The 22,095-nt window shown below is 42.4% G+C and overlaps 1 protein-coding gene across 1 annotated transcript in view; it reads left to right on the top strand.

Moving 5' to 3' along the window:
- ZNF81 (zinc finger protein 81) overlaps positions 1-18,275 on the top strand; it is a 165,767-nt gene extending 147,492 nt beyond the window's left edge. Inside the window, exons 8-9 of the mRNA XM_082718041.1 lie at positions 3,589-3,683; positions 17,304-18,275. The gene's annotated coding sequence lies outside the window, so the exon portion shown is untranslated. The remainder of the gene's footprint in view (positions 1-3,588; positions 3,684-17,303) is intronic.
- The last annotated feature ends 3,820 nt before the right edge of the window (positions 18,276-22,095 follow it).

The raw sequence follows: 22,095 nt of genomic DNA, 5'->3' as shown, positions 1-22,095 counted from the left end.
TGCTGCACACTTCTGGGCCCCCATCCTCCTTCCCCACTAGAGCACTGCTTAGCCCACCAAGCATGACCCCAGTGATGGCACAGACTTCTAAAACTTGAGACTTAGAGTTCCACTGCTTATAAAAACTTGCAGTAGTCAGCCCTTCTCCTTTTCCCAGTCAGTGGTTTGGGGGAAGAGTTTTTCTTGTGCAATCGCCTGCATACTGCTTTTTCTCTCTTCTCTTGCTTTCTCTCTCTCTCTCTCTCTCTCTCTCTCTCCCTCTCTGTTCTCTCTCTCCTCCTCCCTCCTCTCTCCATGATCAGGGCTCCCTCCCTTCCCTATCACCCACAATTCTTTGCTCCTCCAAATCAACTCTCTGCAGCTCCTACCTTCCATGATGTGGCTGTTTTTCTACCTCTAGATATGCAGTTTGCTTTCTCAGTCCCCAGATCGTTCTTGGGTGTTCAGAATGATTTGATATTTATCTAGCTGTGTTTGAGGGATGAGGCAAGCCTAGGATCCCCCTACTCCTCCACCATCTTAACTCTTCCCCATTTCCTCCATTTTTATTGGGCGGTTTGTCATCTTACTGCATTAAAAGGGTTTTTTTGGGGGGCGCCTGGGTGGCTCAGTGGTTTGAGCCGCTGCCTTCGGCTCAGGTCATGGTCTCAGTGTCCTGGGATCGAGCCCCGCATCAGGCTCTCTGCTCAGCGGGGAGCCTGCTTCCCCTTCTCTCTCTGCCTGACTCTCCGCCCACTTGTGATCTCTCTCTCTCTCTCTCTCTGTCAAATAAATAAATAAAATCTTTTAAAAAAGGGTTTTTTTGTATATTCAGGATATAATTCCTTATGCAATATATGATTTACAAATATTTCCACATAGTCTGTGGCTGGTCCCTTCATTTTCTTAGTGATGTCTTTGCAGGAAATATTTTAAAAATCTCAGTGGAGTCCAATGCATCATTTTGTATGGATTGCACTCTTAAAGTCATATCTACAAAATCTTTGTGTAAGCCACAGTCACAAAGATTTTCTCCTATGTTTCCTTTGTAAGATTTTTTTCATCTTTGCCTTTACACTTAGGATTATCATTCATTTTGAGTCACATATGGTGAGATATGAGTCTAATTTCATTTTTTGTGTTTTGTTTTGCATATGGATATGAAGTTGTTTCAGGACTTTTTGCTTTTCAGGACTATTTGTTGGAAAGATTATCCTTTTACTTTGAATTGCCTTGGCACCTTTGCCAAAAGTCAAATGACAAAAATGTGAGGATTTATTTCTGGACTCTATTCTGTTCTGTTAAGCTATATATCTATCCTTATTCTAAAAATATAAGTCTTGGTTATTGTAGCTTTATATTAAGCTTTGCAATCAGGTAGTGTAAGTCCTCCAACATTGTTCTCTTTCAAAATTATTTTGGCTATTCTATACTCTTTCCATTTCCATATAAATTTCAGAATCAGTTTGTCAATTTCTAAAAATGAAACAAAACAAAAATCCTGCAGGGATTTTCATAGGGATTACACTGAGCCTATAAATCAATTTGGGAAGACTTGACATCTTAACGATATTGAGTCTTCCTAGGGTATCTGGGTGGTTCAGTGGGTTAAGTGTCCAACTCCTGTTTCAGCTCAGGTCATGATCTCAGGGTTGTGAGACTGATCCCTGCATCAGGCTCTGTGCTGGGTGTGGAGCCTGCTTAGAATTCTGTCTCTCTTTCCCTCCACCCACCACTTCCGACCCCCCTCTCTAAAAAAAAATACTGAGTCTTCCAATCCATGAGGATAGTATATCTCTCCATTTTTTAAAAAAAGCTCTTATTTCATTTCTATTAGTAATGTGTTGTATTTTTTCAGTGCATGCTTCTTGCATTCCTGGTGTCAACTTTATTCCTAAGTATTTTTTCTTTGTCATTCTATTATAAATGGAATGACTTTCTTAATTTTCTTCTTATACTGTTCCTAATATATAGAATGCAACTGATTTTGTATAGTGATCTGTTATCCTATGACCCTGCTAGACTCACTTACTAGTTCTAGTAGATTATTTCTTATTGTAGATAACTCTGAATTTTCTATAAAAAGATCATATTGTCTGTGAATAAAAACAATTTTACTTCTTTTCCAGTATGTATTCCTTCTAGTATCTTTTCTTTATTATATTGGTTGAAATCTCCAATGCAATTTTGAGTAGAAGTGGGGAGAGAAGATATTCTTGCCTTTTTTCTAAACTTAGGTCAAAAACATTCTGTCTTTCACCAGCAAGTATAATATCAGCTGTAGTTTTTCGGAAAGTCACACTTAATAAGATTGAGGACATTTTCCTCTATTCCTAGTTTATTGAGGCTTTTACAAATGAAAAAGTGTTGAAATTTAGTAAGTATTTTTCCTGTGTCTGTCGGATGATGGTCATGTGGATTTTGTCTTTTATTAGTATGGTGCTTCTCATTGATGGATTTATTGGATGTTTATAATGAATCCAAGGGATTTCAGGGCCAATCAAGGAGAAAGATGTGGCCACAGACTGGTAGGAACAGACAACCATCTTTAAAAGGATGCACACATGGGGGGACCATCGCTCACAGGGGGAGACCTTCCAAAGGGCCACACCATTCTGAAGGGGAAGAGGGCAGGGCAAATCCCAGACAAGGGGTACTTGAGAGGGGACTTCCGTGTCTTTTTTTTTTTTTAAAGATTTTATTTATTTATTTGACAGAGAGAGACCACAAGTAGGCAGAGAGGCAGGCAGAGAGAGAGAGGAGGAAGCAGGCTCCCTGCTGAGCAGAGAGCCCGATGCGGGACTCGATCCCAGGACCCTGAGATCATGACCTGAGCCGAATGCAGTGGCGTAACCCACTGAGCCACCCAGGCGCCCCAGGGACTTCCGTGTCTTGATGGGGAGTCTCTTTGTTAAAGAGTTCTGAAGAGCAGCAGTGATCTGGGGTCTTAGAGATCTAGGATTTATCTTCTCCATGGCTAGCAAATTTTGCCTGCAGTTTTGTGGGTATACAAAGCAGATAGGCTCTAAATGGTTAAAAATCTGCTTCTCAGGGCTATATTTAAAGCACAGGGATATGTAAAACTTTAGCACAAGAAGCTAATGGTACTGACCTGTTGTGAAAAAGTAAACAATATAGGACCAATATATAGGGACTCTCTTTGGCTCATTTATATATAGCAATCCATCCCCTGTCCCTGTATTGTCTTATAACAAAAGTTGTAATTTATTTCTCTTTTTTTTAAAAGATTTTTATTTATTTGACAGAGAAAGAGAGAGAGAGAGCACACAAGCAGAGGGAGTGGCAGGCAGAGGGAGAGGGAGAAACAGACTCCCTGCTGAGCAGGGAGCCCAATGCGGGACTTGATCCCAGGACCCCAAGATCATGACCTGAGCCAAAGGCAGACAGACGCTCAACTGACTGAGCCACCCAGGTGTCCCTGTAATTTATTTCTTAAAACAGGATTTCGGGGACTGTGTAAAGCATTCTCAAGACCAGAATTCCAAGAAGGCACAAACTGAAAATGCAGAGCTCCTTGACAGTCAGTGGATTTAGCGGGGGGAAATCAGAGAGACTCAGAAAAGATTTTTATTTGTTCAATCTATTTAGTCAACAGAGTGATTTTATGGCCTCTACAGTGCATATCCCCGAATGTTAGTGAAACTGGATGAGTGTTATCTACCTGCGTGCAGAGAGATGAATTGGTAAGTACACAGAACCCCTCACCCCACCACACCAAGCAACCAATAAGCAATTGAGGGCTAGGTGGGTATCCAACGCTGTTGCCCCTAAACTGTGATAAGATTTGACAAAGAGTTTCAGTTCTTGGGCCGTTTGTTTAATTTGTGTAAACATAGCTACCTGTGTTACTTTTCGTTTAGTGTCCCAAACCCCAAATGTATGCAGTTTGCCCCCAAAATTAGTGATTGCGGGGTGTTTAGAACAAGAGGGGCTGTTTGAAAAGCTCATTTGCAGTGATGGAGAGTGGTGGCTAGCATGAGTTGTGGGAGCAAGTCCTTGGGCAGGGGGGTTAAAGCTACTGGAATTTTTAGCCATGCCCAGGTACATGAAATATTGTCCCGTGTTGGATGAAGGGAAGCTTATGATGGAGGAAACCATCTGATTCCCTTCCAAACTCACCAGGTTCCTCCTGCTGCCAACATTCTCGGTGTTCCTGTGAAGGTTAAGTTTGTATGGCTTTACTGAAGCTCCAGGGAGTGTTAATAGAAAGATACAGTGTTGGTGTGCCTGGGTGGCTCAGTCGGTTAAGCGACTGCCTTCAGCTCAGGTCATGATCCTGGAGTCCCAGGATGGAGTCCCGCATCTGGTTCCCTGCTCAGCGGGCAGTCTCCTTCTCCCTCTGACCCTCCCACCTCTCTCATCCTCTCTCTCTCCCCCCTCTCTGTCATTCTCTCTCTCAAATAAAGAAAGAAAGAAATAGTAAATAATAAAAATAAAATCTTAAAAAAAGAGTGAGGCAGTCAAATAGCTTTGCAGTTGGTCATGGGCACAGCCCACGATTGGCGACATATTTCTGTACGCTTAGCCTCTGGATATTGTTGCTGGGTGTTGGGGGTACAGGAATAGGATTATCTTTTTTTTTTTTTTTTTGGAATAGGATTATCTTGATGAAAGAAGTTGATGGAGGAGCTCGGCCAGGTAGTTCTTACGCTATGCCCCTGAAAATCGGGTTGGCAAGGCCAGCATGCGCCATCTTGTGGATGGCAGTGGCTAAGGCAAGACACGGCTTTGGTTTGGTGGGTAAATCTGTATCCTCCTCCTTTTTCTGTTAAGTGTGCGCTGGTGTCTAGGTTTCCTGCTGGCTGCGTGTAGTAAGCAGCATCGGTGTGATTCAAGTGTGGGGAATAAACTGTGCAGGCACTCTAAGCAGTTTGGAAAAAAAAGTTGTTAATTTAGCCACGCACCAAATGATGTCATGAACTGTGGGACACTCGTGGGATCCTTATGGGGAGGGACTGAATTATTTCCAAAAGAGACATTAACTGTTTTATACATTTGGCCATTTTCTGTCTCTTTTTTGGAAGATTTTATTTATTTATTTGAGAGAAAGAGCACGAGGAGGTAGAGGGAGAAGCAGACGCCCCACGGAGTGGGGATCCTGACTCTACCACTTCTGTCCCAGGGGCCATTTTTCTAGGGCAGACTCAGAGGGTGCCCCTTGGGAGGGGGTGATGTGACCACACCAGTCAATTTCCTCTCTGGTTAACCTTGCTTCTAAATCTTGAATTGTTGTTTCCATATCCTCCCTTATGGAGTCCTGGACGTTTTTTTCAAGAATTCCCCCAGAAGAGTGACCATCTCACTCAAATATTTCTGAAGGCATTTGATGGTTTTGGTGGACTCAGCGGACGTTACAATAGCTATAAGCAAGTAGGTGTGGGTTTGGGTGGAAAGACTCCCATTCAGGTGGGCGGATAGATTTCTCCCTGGGATCTGATCTGCTTTTCATGGGGCTTGTCCTTGCTGTGACACCTTGGAGCTCTGCTGGTTCGCTGTGGTGGCTAAGAAATGCAGCAATGTTTGCAAAGCACATTTCCCCCACGTGTCAGCTTGCCCTTGGCCTTGTGAGGGAATGGTAGAGAGGAATTCCCAAGCTGATTGTAAACACTGATATCTTGGGCTTGCTTTGCCCTGGGTGAGATGTAGTAAACATGACCCTCCTAGTGTCTAGATTAGCAGCCGGGAAGGAGGTTTCGTGGTAAGTTTCCCTGGGTCACTTGGTGAGAACAGTTTTCCTTCTGCCTCAGTGAGAGTGGCTTGTACTTGAAGGACAAAAGAGAGCATTACAATGAATGGGAAAAGAGCCCAGTAGTTTTAAGGGCATACGTTGTTGGCCAAGTTTGATTTATCATCGTCGGGGCGGGGGGGAACTAGTGAGAGCTCTTGTTTTCTTAGTGTGATCCTGTAGGGTTTATTGGTATTGGCTGTGGACGATGGCATTTCTAATTTGAATCCCCCAATCACGAGCATCCCAGTAGTAATACCGGTGAATGCCATCTCTGGGCTTGCCTTAAATTAGATTCGTGGCTGGTGGCCCTTTGCTCCGTTCATTTGCTGGCACTGGTTGGTAATAGTCAATTTCATCTGATTTGGAGGAAAATTGGCCCCCAGAGTTGGAAGATCTGGGTGAGTCACAGCCACATGGTAGAGTCTGGCTTAGCCAGAATGGGAGCTGCTGGTTAGTTGTAGAGACAGGAGGGCGAGGAGCGCCAGCCTCCGTGTTGGTGTCTGTGATCGTGTTAGCAGGACAGACCAATCTGAATAGGCAGTGGCACAGTTCTTGGGGTCTCCGTGTTGACCCACATTGCATGTCACCCTGTGGCATGTGTGTGGCCTGTTGTTTTCAGACAAACTTTGTCACCAGTAGGGTGTTGGGGGGGATCCACTGGGGGCTGTGGAGCTGACGCTGGTGTACGTAGGAAGTTCTCCAGTAAGGAGAGGACACAGCCAAAGGTTAGAGGTGAAAGTCGTGGGTCATCTGTGTGCAGCAGTCGGGGCAGAGAGAGGGCGAGCCATCAGTCCATGAGATCTGGTGCTGAGTTGTGGCTGGAGCGGATGCGGATGCTAGCCAAAGTCAGAGCATCTCTACTGGTGGTCTTTTCATTTGTTGTGAATTTTCATATGATGAAGTTATGCCACAGGGGTGCAAATTTAATGGAATCAGGATTGTGGACAGTACTTTTGATCTTTTTTTTTTAAGGTTTTATTTATTTATTTGTGCACTATTGGGTATTTATTTGAGAGAGCAACAGAGAACAAGCGGGGATAGAGGGAGAGGGAGAAGCAGGTTTCCCGCAGAACAGGGAGCCCAGTGTGGGGCTTGATCCCAGGACCCTGAGATCATGACCCAAGCCAAAGGCCAATGGCTAACCGACTGAACCACGCAGGCGCCCCTGTACTTTTGAACCTGAGGGACCATTGTTCTTTCAGGAGTTCTTGTTTTAAAATGCCTCTATTTCTTTCTATGATAGTTCTTGCTGTAGGATGGCAGGATAGGTGGAGAATCTAAGCTGTGCTATTTTATTATTGAGGTTTAATTGATATTATCTATAGGTATATAATGTAACAATTCAATATTTGTATATATTGTGGCATGATCACCACAGAAGGCTAGCAAATGTCCATCACCATATATTGTTACAAAACCATTTTTTCCTTGTGCTAAAGGACTTTCAAGGTATACTCTCATAGAGACTTTCAAATATGCAGTATAGTATTTCTTTTTAGATTTATTTATTTATTTGTTTATTTGACAGACAGAAATCACGAGTAGGCAGAGAGGAAGGCAGAGAGAGAGAGCGAGAAGCAGGCTCCCCGCTGAGCAGAGAAGCCCGATGTGGGGCTCGATCCCAGGACCCTGGGATCATGACCTGAGTCGAAGGCAGAGGCCTCAACCCACTGAGCCACCCAGGCGCCCTGCAGTATAGTATTATTAACTATAGAAACCGTGGCAGTCCCTGCCTCCCTAGAACTTACTCAGTTTATAACTGCACGTTTGTGCCTTTTGACTCCTTTCGCTCATTTGCCTACCTTACAGCCCCTGCCGCTGGCAGCCATCAATCTGTTCTCTGAGTCTGGTTTTAGTTTTTAGGGTTTTTTTTAGATTGTACATATAAGTGAGATCATATGGCATCTGTCTTTCCCTGTCTGAGTTATCTCATTTAGAATGATGTTCTGTGTGCACCTGGCTGGCTCAGTCAGTCGAGCATGTTTTGATCTCAGTGTCATGCATGAGTTCAAGCCCCACATTAGGCATAGGGCTTGCTTACGTACATATACACAGACACACACACACACACACACATATACATATGTACATACATACATCATACATACATACAATGCTCTAAAGGTCCATCCAAGTTGTTGCAAACAGCAAAATTTCATTCCTTTTGATGTCAATAGGATTATTTTATATTTATTTCATATTTATTTTATCCATTTATTTATCAGTAGACACTTAGGTTGTTTATGTATGTTATCTATTAAAAATAGTGCTACAGGGGCGCCTGGGTGGCTCAGTCGGTTAAGCGTCAGCCTTTGGCTTGGGTCATGGTCCCAGGGTCCTGGGAACGAGTCCCGCGTCAGGTTCCCGGCTCAGCGGGAAGCCTGCTTCTCCCACTGCCTCTGCCCACTCCCCCAGCTTATGCTCTCTCTCCCTCTCTCTCAAATAAATGAATAAAGTCTTTTAAAAAAATAGTGCTGCAATGAACATGGGGATGCATATATTTTTTTAATTTTTAATGGTTAAACTACTTTAATATTTTTGTTTTATTTTTTAATTCTGATTTTTTTACTTCAGCATAGTTGACACACAAAGTTACATTACTTTCAGGTGTACAACATAGTGAGTCAACAAGTGTCTGCGTCATGCTGTGCTCCCCACAAGGGTGGCTCCCATCTCTCACCGTACAGCGCTATTGCAGTACCATCGCCTATATTCCCTATGTTGTGCCCTTTGTTCTTTGGACTTCTGCCATAACTGGAAGCCTGGATCTCCCCCTCCCCTTCACGCATTTTGCCTGTTCCCCCCACCCCCGCCATCGCTCTGGTACCCATCACTTTGTTCTCTGTACTTATAGATCTGATTCTGCCTTTTGTTTGTGTGTTTTATTCATTTGCATACATCTTTTTGCATTTGTGTTTTTCTTTGGATAATTACTAAGAAGTGGAATTCCTGGATTATATGGTAGCTCTATTTTTACTTCTTTTGAGAAACTCCATACTCTTTTCCGGGGGAGCTGCCCCAATTTACATTCCTACCAACAGGGCACAAGGGTTATCTTTTCTCCACATCCTCACCAACACTTGGTATTTCTTTTTTACAACTGCCATTCCAGCAGATGCGAGGTGGTATCTCATTGTGGTTTTGATTTGCATTTCCCTGATGATCAGTGATGTTGAGCATCTTTACATGTGTCTGTTTGCCATCTTGTATATCTTCTTTAGGAAAATGTCAGTTCCTGTCCTCTGCTCACTTTTAATAGGATGGGGTTTTTTTTGGTGTTGTGTTGTATGAGTTCTTTATATGTTTTGGATACAAACTCTTTATCAGATCTGTCATTTGCAAACATCTCTCATTCAGCGGGTTGCCTTTTTGCTTTGTGGATGGTTTGTTTTTTGTTTTGTTTTACTTATTTATTTTTTATTTATTTTTTATTTATTTTCACTGTACTAAATCTTTTCATTTTAGTGTAGTTTGGATAGTTTACTTCTGCTTTTGTTTTTCTTGCCTTAGGAGACATATCTAGAAAAAATGTTGCTACAGCCAGTGTCAGAGAAATTGCTGTCTGTGTTCTCTTGTAGTATTTTTCTGGTATCAAGTCTCACATTTAGATCTTTAATCCATTTTGAATTTATTTTTGCAGAAGGTGTAAAGAAGTGGTCCAGTTTCATTCTTTTGCATGTTGCTGGCCAGTTCTCCCAACACAGCTAACATCCTACTAAAAGGTAAAAAAAATGAGATCTTTTCCTCTAAGACCAGAAACAAGACAAGGATGTCCACGCTCATCACTTTTATTCAGCATGGTACCAGAAATCCTAGCCACAGCAGTCAGTCAGATAAGAAAAAGAAATGAGGCATTCATATTGGTTAGGAAGAAATGAAGTTGTCACTATTTTCAGATGACATACATGTAGAAAAACCCAAAGACTCCACCAAAACATTACTAGAAGTAAGAAATTTGGTAAAGTTTCAGAATACAGAATTGATACCAAGAAACTAATACTGTTCCTGTACACTGGCAGTGAAGCAGCAGAAAGAGAAATGAAGAAAACAATTGCATTTTGCTTCTGCATCAAAAAGAATAAAATACCTAGGAATAAATTTAGAGGCAAAAGACCTGTACTTCGAAAGAAATTGAAAATGATACAAATGGAAAGACATACCTTGCTCATGGATTGGCAGAACTGATATCGTTAAAATGTCCATACTACCCAAAGCAATCTATAGATTTGATGCAATCCCTATGAAAATACCGATAGCATTTTTCACTGAATGAGAACAAATAATCCTAAAATTTTTGTAGAACCACCAAAGACCCTGAAAGGCAGCCAAAGCAGTTTTGAAACGAAGAACAAGGCTGGAGGCATCACAGCTCCAGATTTTAAGGTATATGGCAAACCTATATTAATCAAAACAGTAGGGTCTTGGCAAAAATATATATATATCTCAGTAGAGAACCCAGAAATAAACCCACACTTATATGACAAAGGAAGCAAGAATATACAATGTGGAAAAGAGTTGCCTTTTCATTTTGATGATGATTTCCTTTTTTTTTTCCAGAAGCATTTAGCTTTATGTAGTCCCACTTATTTATTTTTGCTTTGGTTGCCTTTGTTTTTGGAGTCCAGTCCAAAAAAATCATCACCAAGAGAGATGTCACAGGGCTTCCTGCCTATGTTTTCTTCTAGAAAGGTTATGGTTTCAGGTCTTACATTCAGGTCTTTAATCCATTTTGAGTTAATTTTTATGCATGGTGTAAGATAGTCTAATCACCTTATTTTGCCTGTCCCTGGACAGTTCCCTCAAGACCATTTATTGAAGAGACGGTTGGCATTTGGTATAGTCCCTAATGGCTTTGTTCTCTACCATGACACCTCCTGTTAACAGTCCATTTTCATGAACCCATGATGCCCCAGTGCCCCGACCTCTCATGGGTGGGGGCACTGATGGAAGAGCTAGGTTGACTCCTCCACCCCATATGGACTTCGGACTGTTTGAATAGGGGTGACAGTCTACAGCTGTCCATTATCTGGCCTCTTATACTCCAGTGCTCACTCCATTGGTAAAGGAAGACCACTGCTTTTCTTGCTTTGAGAGTCCTGACCATCCTCCCCGTTGTCCCCATTGAGCGAGCAGGGGGTGGGAGGCAGAGGCATTTCTGGGTTTGGGGCAAGTCAACCTCAGTAGCAGTATATGAGGTTGTTTCCTCGTGGACTTTGTAAATCTCCAGGAGGGCTGGGTATGACCTGCCCTTGTACGTATCCTTTCCATTTTAATAATGAGGTCTCTGTTGCTGATCTGACTTCACAGGTCACCTTTTCCATTGTGCAGGACATACTAGAAATCCTGGTCTGTGGGGTAACTCGCTCTGCCCCAGAAAGGGCCAAGGTTTCCAAAAGTGCCCTGTAGGCCACTGGGAGTTGCCTCCCTAATGGCAAACACATTTGGGTTGAGACGGAAGCTGATTACAGTAAAAGTCCATGGGTAGGAGTTTGCCTGTTCCTTTGGTCCAGAGGCCTCAGGAAGCAAACTCTGGTGGCAGAAACTTCTAATTGTATCTCTTGCCCTCAGGGCACATAGGGAAAAAGCTGAACTGAATAACCTCCCTTAGTTTATCTAGAGCCTCTTGTCACTCGGGTCCCCACTGAATATGGAAGACTTATGGACTGACTACCCGGTATATAGGGCCTAGCAAATAGTATGGCTGAAGAATGTATTGGTGTCAAAATCCGAACTTCTAGGAAATGTCGAGCCTCCTTATGGATGTGGAAGGTTGGAATGCTAGATTTTCTGTTACCAGATTGGGAACAGATTACCTTTTTTTTTTTTTTTTTTTTTTAAGATTTTGTTGGGCGCCTGGGTGGCTCAGTCATTAAACGTCTGCCTTTGACTCAGGTCATGATCCCAGGGTCCTGGGATGGAGCCCCGCATCCGGCTCAGCAGGGAGTCTGCTTCTCCCTTTCCCACTCCCCCTGCTTCTGTTCCCTCTCTTGCTATGTCTTCTTACAGAGAGCACAAGCAAAGGGAGTAGCAGCGAGAGGGAGAAGCAGGCTCCCCGCTGAGAGGGAGCCTGACTTGAGACTCGATCTCATGACTCTAGGATCATGACCTGAGCCGAAGGCAGATGCTTAACCAACTGAGCCACCCAGGCACCTCATAGTTTACACTTTTCAGTTCCAAATGTAGCCCCCAAATTTAACAGAGTAAAAGGACCTTCTAGGGTACCTTATACCTTACACATTCTGAAGTGACGCAGTGGCCTCTGTGCCCTCTCAGGAAGGTGCTCACTCGTTGTGGGTCTGTAAGACAGAGAGTTGGCAGATGCAGGAAAGAGGATGTCCTCAATATAATGCCAAAGGCATTTTGGTGGGAGTGAGGGGCAGGCATCTAGGTCCTGTCAGCAAAAACCCATGCACAATGGTGAGACTATTGAAGTCTACCCTCCCCCCGCCCCCAGGCAACCAGGAAAAGGTCTGTTGTTGACCCCCAGATGTGAAGGCAGATTATAGTCAACTCTACTGTGAGACTTTTCACTGAATGGAACATATTAGCCAAGTCTGTAACTCCAGACCATTTGCCCATATTCTTTTTTTTTTTTTAAGAATTTTATTTATTTGACAGAGATCACAAGTAGGCAGAGAAGCAGGCAGCAAGAGGGGGAAGCAGGCTCCCCACTGAGCAGAGAGCCCGATGCGGGGCTCGATCCCAGGACCCTGGGATCATGACCTGAGCTGAAGGCAGAGGCTTTAACCCATTGAGCCACCCAGGCGCCCTGCCCATATTCTTGTGAGTGTTATTTGCTAAAGGGGTGATTATCTGGTAGAGGAGCTCTAATGTAGGGAAAGCCTTATTTAATCATCTATAATCTGTAAGTAGCCATCACTCACTGGTAGTGGCTGTAAGCACAGGCTATCAGGGAATGGAATGACAGGACAGCACTTCACGTCTGCTGTGACAGGATGTCACCCTTCGGTGCCTTGCCATGATTGTTACTGGGGTGTGTTTACCACCCACACCAGTATGGGAACATTCACTGGTTACCCGTGCCGGCCAACAGCATACAAGCCTTAGGCTGTTACTCACTGATGACTGAGACTCCCCCTTCCAATAATGAGAACAGGGATCATCTCCAAGGGAACAGTCAGGACAAAAAGATCTTTAGCATTTTGCCTCCCAGGGTACCACCAGCCCTTCCCCCATCTCCATCTTGTCTTCCCCCAGAATGTGGGCTTTTACTCCCCTCCAGGCTGTGTCCTGGTGAGACGCTGCCTGGAAGCAAGGCCCAGCACGCCTCTCGGTGACTTGGGGGGCCCCTTTCCAGGAAGACAGCAACCCCCTTTGGAGTCCTGTTGAGGGTCAAGAATAAGAACTTCCTTGCCTTGGTCACCTTAAGTAATGCTTCACCCAACCAAGCCCAAGGGTTAGGATCTTGATATCCCTCCAGGGACAAGCTAGAATGATGACATCTGCAATTGGATAGGTCAATGTCACAACATCTGAGGCGTGTGTCCCCTCACAACCACAGCTGCACTTTGGCAGCTGGCCTTGGCCTGTCACAGCTGTCTCCAGGGATGAGGACATCCTCTCATTTCCATGTTCCCCAAATCCCTGGCCCGGCCACAGGGGAACTCCTCCTTCTATGGCCTGTCATGGGGTCAGGAGTAGCCCTCCCTCGGTCTAGGGACCTGTACTCCTCTTCTTTTTCTATCAGGCCTACGACGGGCCTTAGGGTATCTGGCCCCTGTCTCGTATCAAAGACCCAAGCAGGTGAGCTGTTCTCCTTCCCTGGGCAGCTCAGCACCTCTGATGCCAAAAGTCCATTCTAAGGATGTGGCTTCATCCACATACTGGGGTTACCACTTGACCAGGCTAACGAGGCCCAAGAGAAGCCCACAGAAGATGGAGCCACTAAGAAGAACAGGGCTGTGACATGGAGGCGGTCCAAATTTGAGCCCCGAACACCTGAAGCCATCCAGAATCACATCGCGCTTTGAGTGTCCTAGCGACTAGACAGACGTGCCAATTCCTTGATCGTCACCAAAGCCCCATCCTTACGACCCCATGTAGTGAGTTTGAGGATTTGGAGCTAATCAAAGAAGAGATGGGATCACAAGAGGATGTCAGTATTTCTCAGCAGGAATTTATTTATTTATTTATTTTGGTGGTACTAAGACAGGTGGCATGTGACTGAAGTCCCTCATGACAGGAAAACTCCAGAGGCGATGGCACAGCGCCCCCTCCCAGAAAGGGGAGAAAACAGTGCAACTCCCCGTGGGGAGGGGAATTGGAGAATGGGGAACTAACTACAGCTGGGCGACGTCACTCAGCAGCAAGGCCGGCAGTGGCTGCCTGTGTCCCTTATGATCCCAGTTTGTCATATCTATGGCTGGTGGATTTGGGGTCCAGTTTTGCAGGGTACGTGAAGCGGGCAGACTCTACCTGGCCGAAAATATGATTTGGGCTATATTAAAAGCAAGTGGATTTGTAAGATTTGAGTTTGGCACTGGCAAGCTTTGAAGCAATGGTCCCGGTTCGCTATGAAGAAGCAACCAAGAGAAGGCCCGTAGATACAGGCCACACTTGCCTCATTTATGTAACAATCTTGAGCTTTTATGTGAGGTAATGATAAGATTGGTTCTTTTTCAAATAGAGATAGGGTTGTTCCAGCATCACTTGCTTTGAAAAGACTATAATTACTCTACTAGGTTGCATTGCTTGTTGTTCATTGAATTTGTTGCAGTTCAACTGATTTGTACCTCTATTTCTAGATTGTTCCATCTGTTCTGTTTCTTTACAGGTCTGTCCCTGTTCTTCAGGTCTTGATCATTGTAGCTTTATAATAAGTCCTGAAATCAGGCAGTGTGAGTCCTCCAGTCTGGTTTTTCACAATGATCTGGGGATATTCTAGGTCCTTTGTATCTCCACGTGTATTTTAGAATCTATCAATTGTCCAGAAAGCGTGCTGGGAGTGCATTGAAACTAAACATCAGTTTGGGGGGAAATTGATACCTTTACAATGTTTGGTGTTCCAATAAAGGCTATATATTTATTTAGCTCTTGACATTCTTTCAGTAATGTTTGTAATATTCTCTACAGAGATCTCGTACTTATTTTGTTATATTTATTCTTTGGAGTGGTTTTTTTTTTTTTACATTTCTTGATATAATTGTGAATTGCATAATTTTAAACTTATGTTCTAATTATTGCTGATATGTAGAAATACAGTTGTATATGGGGCACCTGGATGGCTCAGTGGGTTAAGCCTCTGCCTTCAGCTCAGGGTCCTGGGATTGAGCCCTGCATTGCATCAGGCTCTGTGCTCAGCAGGGAGCCTGCTTCCCCCTCTCTCTCTGCCTGCCTCTCTGCCTGCTTGTGATCTCTGTCTGTCAAATAAATAAATAAAATCTTAAAAAAAAAGAAATACAGTTGTGTATATACAATTTTATATATTGACATTTTATTCAGTAATTTTGCTAACTTCACTTCTACAATCTAATAGATCTGAAGATACTTTTAAATCTTTTTACATTAAAAAAGTATAATCTGCAAATTATGGTGGTGTTAGTTTTTCCTATCCTTGCTTTTTCAACCTCTTTTTCTTGAATTGTTGCATTGGATAGGACTTTCAGTTCAACACTGAATAAAAATGGTATAACAATAGCAGATATTCTTTTCTTGATCTTGATCCGAGGAGAAACTTTTACTCATTCACCATTAACTATAATGTTTGCTGTAGGATTTATATAGATCTTTATCTTTAACCCTTTGTCGGATTGGGGAGCTCTTGTCTATTTCTAGTTGACTTTTTTTACTCTTTTTTAAATTAAGATTTTAATTTTAATTTCAGTACAGCTAACATAGCGTTACTTAGTTTCAGGTGTACGATGTAGTGATTCAACACTGCTGTTCATTCCTCAGTGCTCATCGTAAGTGTACTCTTTAATTCCCATCACCTATTTCACCCATCCCCCTCCATTTCACCTCTAGTACCCACCAGTCCTCTACACTTTAGTGTGTGGTTTTTTTGGTTTGTCACATTCTCTTTTTTTTCCTTTGCTCGTTTGTTTCTTAAATTCCACATATGAGTGAAATCATGGCATTTGTGTTTTTCTAATTTCACTTAGCATCATACTCTAGCTCCATCCGTGCTGTTAGAAATGGCAGGATTTCATTCCTTTATATGCTGAATAATATTCTATTGCATGTGTATATTGTGTGGGTCTACACAATAGACGCACATAAACACACACACACACACCCCACATCTTCATCAATTCATCAGTTGAGGGACACTCCAGCTGCTCCTGTATCTTGGCTATTGTAAATAATGCTGCTATAAACACAGGGGTGCATGTATCCCTTTTAATCGCTATTTTTCTGTTTTGGGGAAAATATCCAGTAGCATGATTACTGCATTGTAGGGTGGTTCTATTTTTAATTTTTTGAGGAACCTCCATACTATTTTCCAGAGTGGCTGCACCAGTTTGCATTCCCACCAACAGTGCACAAAGGTTCCCCTTGTTGTTTCTTGTATTTTTTTTATTTTAGCCATTCTGACAGGTGAGAGCTGATATTTCATTATAGGTTGATTTCTATTACCCTGATGATGAGTGATGTTGAGCATCTTTTCATGTGTCTGTTGGCCATCTGGATGTCTTCTTTGGAGAAATGTCTACTCATGTCTTCTGCCCATTTTTTAATTGAATTATTTGTTTTTCAGGTGTTCAGTTGTATCAGTATTTTATTTTTTTAAAAAGATTTTATTTATTTATTTGACAGAACAGAAATCACAAGTAGGCAGACAGGCGGGGAGATGGAGGGAGGCTCCCTGCCAAGCAGAGAGCCCGATGTGAGGCTCCATCCCAGAACCCTGGGATCATGACCTGAGCCGAAGGTAGAAGCTTTAACCCACTGTGCCACCCGGGTGCCCCGTGTATCACTATTTTATTGTACTGGAGAGTAACCCTTCATCAGATATATCGTTTGCAGATATCTTCTCCCATTCTGTAGGCTGCTTTTTAGTTATGTTTCCTTCACTTTGCCGAAGCTTTCTATTTTGATGTGGTCCCAATAGTTTAATTTTTTTGCTTTTATTTCCCTTGCCTCAGGAGACATCTGGAAAAATGTTGCTTCAGCTGATGTCAGAGAAATTACTGCCTAGGCTCACTTCTAGGAGTTTTATTGTTTCAGGTCTCACATTTAGGTCCCTAATCCATTTAGAGTTTATTTCTGTGTACAGTGTGAGAAAGTGGTCCACTTTCATTCTTTTGCATGTCGCTGTCCAGTTTTCCCAACACCATTTGTTGAAGACACTGTCTCTTTCCCACTGTATATTCTTTCCTCCTTTATCAAAGACTAACCATATAATTGTGGGCTCAATTCTGGGGTTTCTATTCTGTTCCATTTATCTCTGTGTCTCTTTAGTGTCAGGACCACACTGTTTTGATTACCACAATTTTGTAGTGTAACTTAAAGTCTGGAATTGTGATGACTCTAGGTTTGTTTACATTTTTCTTTTTTTTTTTTCTTATCAACACTTTTTTTTTTTTTTTAAGATTGTGTTTATTTTCTTTGACAGAGGGAGAGCGCAAGTAGGCAGAGCGGCCAGCAGAGGGAGAGGGAGAAGCAGGCTCTCCCCTGAGCAAGGAGCCCGACAGAGGACTCAATCATGAGCCCAGGATCATGACCTGAGCCAAAAGCCGACGCTTAAGTGACTGAGCCACCCGGGCGCCCCTGCTTTCATTTTTCAAGATTGTTTTGGCTATTTGTGGTCTTCTCTGATTCCATGTAAATTTTAGGATCATTTGTTGTAGCACTGTGAAAATATGATGTAGGTAATTTGATGGGGTTGCCTTAAATCTGTAGATCGCTTTGGGTAGTGTGCGCATTTTAACAATATTTGTTCTTTCAACCCATAAACATGAATGTCTTTCCCTTTCTTTGTGTCTTCACATTATTTCATCAGTGTTTTATAGTTTGCAGGTTACAGGTCTTTCCCCTCTTTGGTTAGGTTTACTCCTTGGTATCTTACGGCTTTTGGTGCAGTTTTAAATGGGCTTGATCTCTTCGTTCCCCTTTCTGCTGCTTCATTACTCGTATATAGAAATGTAACAGATTTCTGGGTATTGATTTTATATCCTCCGACTTTACTGAATTCGTGTATCAGGTCTAGCAATGTTTTGGTGGTGTCTTTTGGCTTTTCTTTATAGAGTATCATGTCATCTGTAAATAGTAAATGTTTTCCTTCTTCCTTGCCGATTTGGATGTCCCTTGTATCTTTTTGTTGTCTGACAGCTGTGGCGAGGGCTTCTAGTACTGTGTTAAATAACAGTGGTGAGCATGGACATCCTTGTCTTATCCCTGACTGTAGAGAGGAGAAGCTCTCAGTTTTCCCCACCGAGGACGATCGGAGCTGTGGGTTTTTCGTAGATGGCCTTTATGCTCTTGAGGTATGTTCCCTCTAAACCTACTTTGTTGAGTGCCTGGGTGGCTCAGTGGGTTAAGCTGCTGCCTTCGGCTCAGGTCATGATCTCAGGGTCCTGGGATCGAGCCCAGCGGGGAGCCTGCTTCCTCCTCTCTCTCTCTGCCTGCCTCTCTGTCTACTTGTGATCTCTCTCTGTCAAATAAATAAATAAAATCTTTAAAAATAAATAAATAAACCTACTTTGTTGAGTGCTTTTTTCATGAATGGATGTTGTACTTTGTCAGATGCTTTTTCTGCATGTATTAAAATGATAATACGGTTCTTATCCTTTCTTTTATTAATGTTATGTATCACATTGATTGATTTGTGAATACTGAACCACACTTACAAAGCAAGAAGAAATCCCAGGTGATCGTGGTGAATGATTCTTTTAATGTACTGTGGGATTTGGTGTGCTAGTACTTTACTGAAAATTTTTGCATCCATGTTCATCAGGGACATTGGCCCGTAGTTCTCTTTTTTAGTGGAATCTTTATCTGGCTTTGGTATCAGGGTAATGCTGGCCTCGTGGAATGAATTTGGAAGCTTTCCTTCCTTTTCTATTTTTCTGGAAGAGTATGAGAAAATAAGTATTAGCTCCTCTTTAAATGTTTGGGAAAATTTCAGGGCGCCTAGGTGGCTCAGTCATTAAGCATCTGCCTTTGGCTCAGGTCATGATCCCAGGGTCCTGGGATCAAGCCCCACATTAGGCTCCCTGCTCTGTGGGGAGCCTCTTTCTCCCTCTTCCTTCTGCTTGTGCTCTCCCTCTCTCACTATTTCTCTCTCTCAAATAAGTAAATAAAATTTTAAAAATTTTTAAAATAAATGTTTAGTAAACTTTGACTGTGAAAGCATCTGGACTTGGACTTCTGTTTGTTGAAAGATCTTTATCACTGATTCAGTTTCTTTGCTGGTTATCAGTCGGTTCAAGTTTTCTATTCCTTCTTGTTTACATTTTGTAGTTTCTATGTTTGTAAGAACGTATCCATTTCTTCCAGGGTGTCCAATTTGTCAGCATACAGCTTTCCAGAATATTCTCTTTTAATTGTTTGTATTTCTGTGGTGTTGGTTGTGATCTCTCCTCTCTCATTTGTGATTTTGTTTGAATCCTGTCTATTTTTGTTAAGTCTGGCTAGAGGTTTATCAATTTTACTAATTTTTTCAAAGAACTACCTCCTGGTTTCATTGGTATTTTCTATTATTATTATTATTATTATTATTATCATTTAGTTTCTCTATCATGTATTTCTGCCCTAATCTAGGATTTCCTTCCTTCTGCTGGCTTTAGGATATGTTTGTTGCTCTTTTTCTAGCTCCTTCGGGTATAAGGTTAGGTTGTTTATTTGGGATTTTTCTTGCTTCATGAGGTAGGCCTGCATCCCCTCTCTCTTAGAATCACTTTTGCTGCGTCCCCGTGGTTTTGGATGATGATGTTTTAATCTTCATGTGTTTCCATGTGGTTTTCAATTTCTTCTTTAATTCCCTGGCTGGCCCATTCATTCTTTTCTAGCATGTTGTTTACCCTCCATGTATTTTTTGGTCTTTCTGGATTTTTTCTTGTGATTTACTTCAAGTTTTTAAAAAAAGATTTTATTTATTTTTATTTGAGAGAAAGAGTGAGAGAGAGCATGAGAGGGGAGAAGGTCAGAGGGAGAAGCAGACTCCCTATGGAGCTGGGAGCCTGATGTGGGACTTGAACCTAGGACACTGGGATCGTGACCTGAGCTGAAGGTAATCACCCAAACAACCGAGCCATCCAGGTGCCCAGTACTTAAACTTTTGTAACATTATGATCAGAAAAGGTCCATGGTATAGCTTCAGTCTTTTTTAATTTGTTGAGGTCTATTTTGTGTACTAATATGTGATCTGTTCTGGAAACTATCACATGCATGCTTGGAAAAAAAATGTGTATTCTATGATTTGGGAATGGAATGTTCTGGATATGTCTGTTAAGTCCGTCCAGTCCAATGTATAATTCAAAGCCATTGTTTCCTTGTTTCTTTTCCTTTTTTTAAGATTTTATTTATTTATTTGACAGGACAGATCACAAGTAGGCAGAGAGGCAGGTGGAGGGAGGGGGGAAGCAGGCTCCCCACTGAGCAGAGAGCCCAATGTGGGGCTTGATCCCAGGACCCTAGGGATCATGACCTGAGCCGAAGGCAGAGGCTTTAACCCACTGAGCCACCTGGCAACCCACCTTGTTTCTTTTCTGTTTGGGTTATCTGTCCACTCTTGTAAGTGGGGTGTTAATATCCCCTACCATTACTGTATTATCAATTAGTTCCTTATGTTAATTGTTTTATATATTTGGATACGCTATGTTAATGGTGCATAAATATCTACAATTATTAGGTCTTCTTGTTGGATAGTCCCCTTTACTATAACATAGTGCCTTCTTCATCTCTTGTTACAGTCTTTGTTTTAAAATCTAGTTTGTCTGACATAAGTATTGCTACTCAAGCTTTCTTTTGACATCATTTACATGATAAATATTTTTCCATCCCCCTCACTTTCATTCTGCAGGCATCTTGAGATCTAAAATGAGTCTCTTGTAGACAGCATGTAGATTGATGTTTTTTTCCATTCTTCCAGCTGTGTCTTTTGATTGGAGCATTCAGTCCATTTACATTCAGAGTAATTATTGATATGTATTCAGTGCCATTTTTCCCCTTGTTTTGTCATTGTTTCTGGAGATTTTCTCTGAATCCTTATTGTCTTCTTTCACTTTTGGTCTTTTGTTTCCACTCAAAGAGCCTCCTTTAATATTTCTTGCAGGGCTGTCTTAGTAGGCACGACTCCTTTAGTGTTTGTTTGTCTGGGAAAGTCTTTATCTCTCCTTCTATTCTGACTGTTAGCCTTACTGGATAGTGTTCTTGGCTGCAGGATTTTTCCCATTCAGCACTTCGAACATATCATGCCACTGCCTTTTTGATTGCCAAGTGTCTGTTGATAAATTTGAAGCAGGCCATATGAGTCTTCGCTTGTAAGTCAAGTCAAGGACTTCTCTTGTCTTGCTGCTTTTTTTTTATCAGCACATTTTGCAGATTTCATTACCGTAGGTCTTGGTGTTGGCCTGCTTTTGTTGATTTTGTTGGGAGTTATCTTGTGCCTTGTGGATCTAGGTATCTGTTTCCATCCCCAGATTAGAGAAGTTTTCACCATTATTTTCTCAAATTTTCTGCCCCATTTTCCCTCTCTTCTCCTTCTGGAACTCCGATAAAACAATATTCCATTTGATGGAGTCACTGAGCTCCCTAAGTCTCTTGTCATGTTCCATCATTCTTCTTTCTCTCTTTTGTTCAGCATCTTTATTTTCCATTATTTTGTCTTCTCTGTCACGAATCTACTCCCCTGCTTCTTCCAGTCTGCTGTTCATTGCATCAGGCCTGTTTCCAATCGCAGTTATACTCTTCATTTCTGACTGTTTTTTAGCTCTTTTCTCTCTGTGGTAAGAACGCACATGAGGTCTTCCAGTCAGTCTTGTCTTAAGCCCAGCGAGTATCCTCATCACTGTTGCTTTCAATTCTCCATCAGGCACGCTGCTTATATATGTTTTGGTTAGATCTCTGGCCATGGCCTTGTCTTGTTCTTGTCATTTGGGATGAATTCCTGTGTCATGGCATTTTGTCTAAGTCTCTGCCTTCTCTGTATTTGAAAAGTCAGTTATGTTTCCTGCTCCTGAGAGGAATGGCCTTATGAAGAAAGGTCATGGGGGCACCCGGGTGGCTCAGTGGGTTAAAGCCTCTGCCTTCGGCTCAGGTCATGATCCCAGGGTCCTGGGATCGAGCCCCACATCGGGCTCTCTGCTCGGCAGGGAGCCTGCTTCCCTTCTTCTCTCTCTACCTGTCTCTCTGCCTACTTGTGATCTCTGTCTGTCAAATAAATAAATAAAATCCTTTTTAAAAAA

Source organism: Mustela nivalis, assembly GCF_964662115.1.
Source record: "Mustela nivalis genome assembly, chromosome: X".
NCBI classification, from domain to species: Eukaryota; Metazoa; Chordata; class Mammalia; order Carnivora; family Mustelidae; genus Mustela; species Mustela nivalis.
This window is presented reverse-complemented; position numbering and strand designations above follow the sequence as displayed.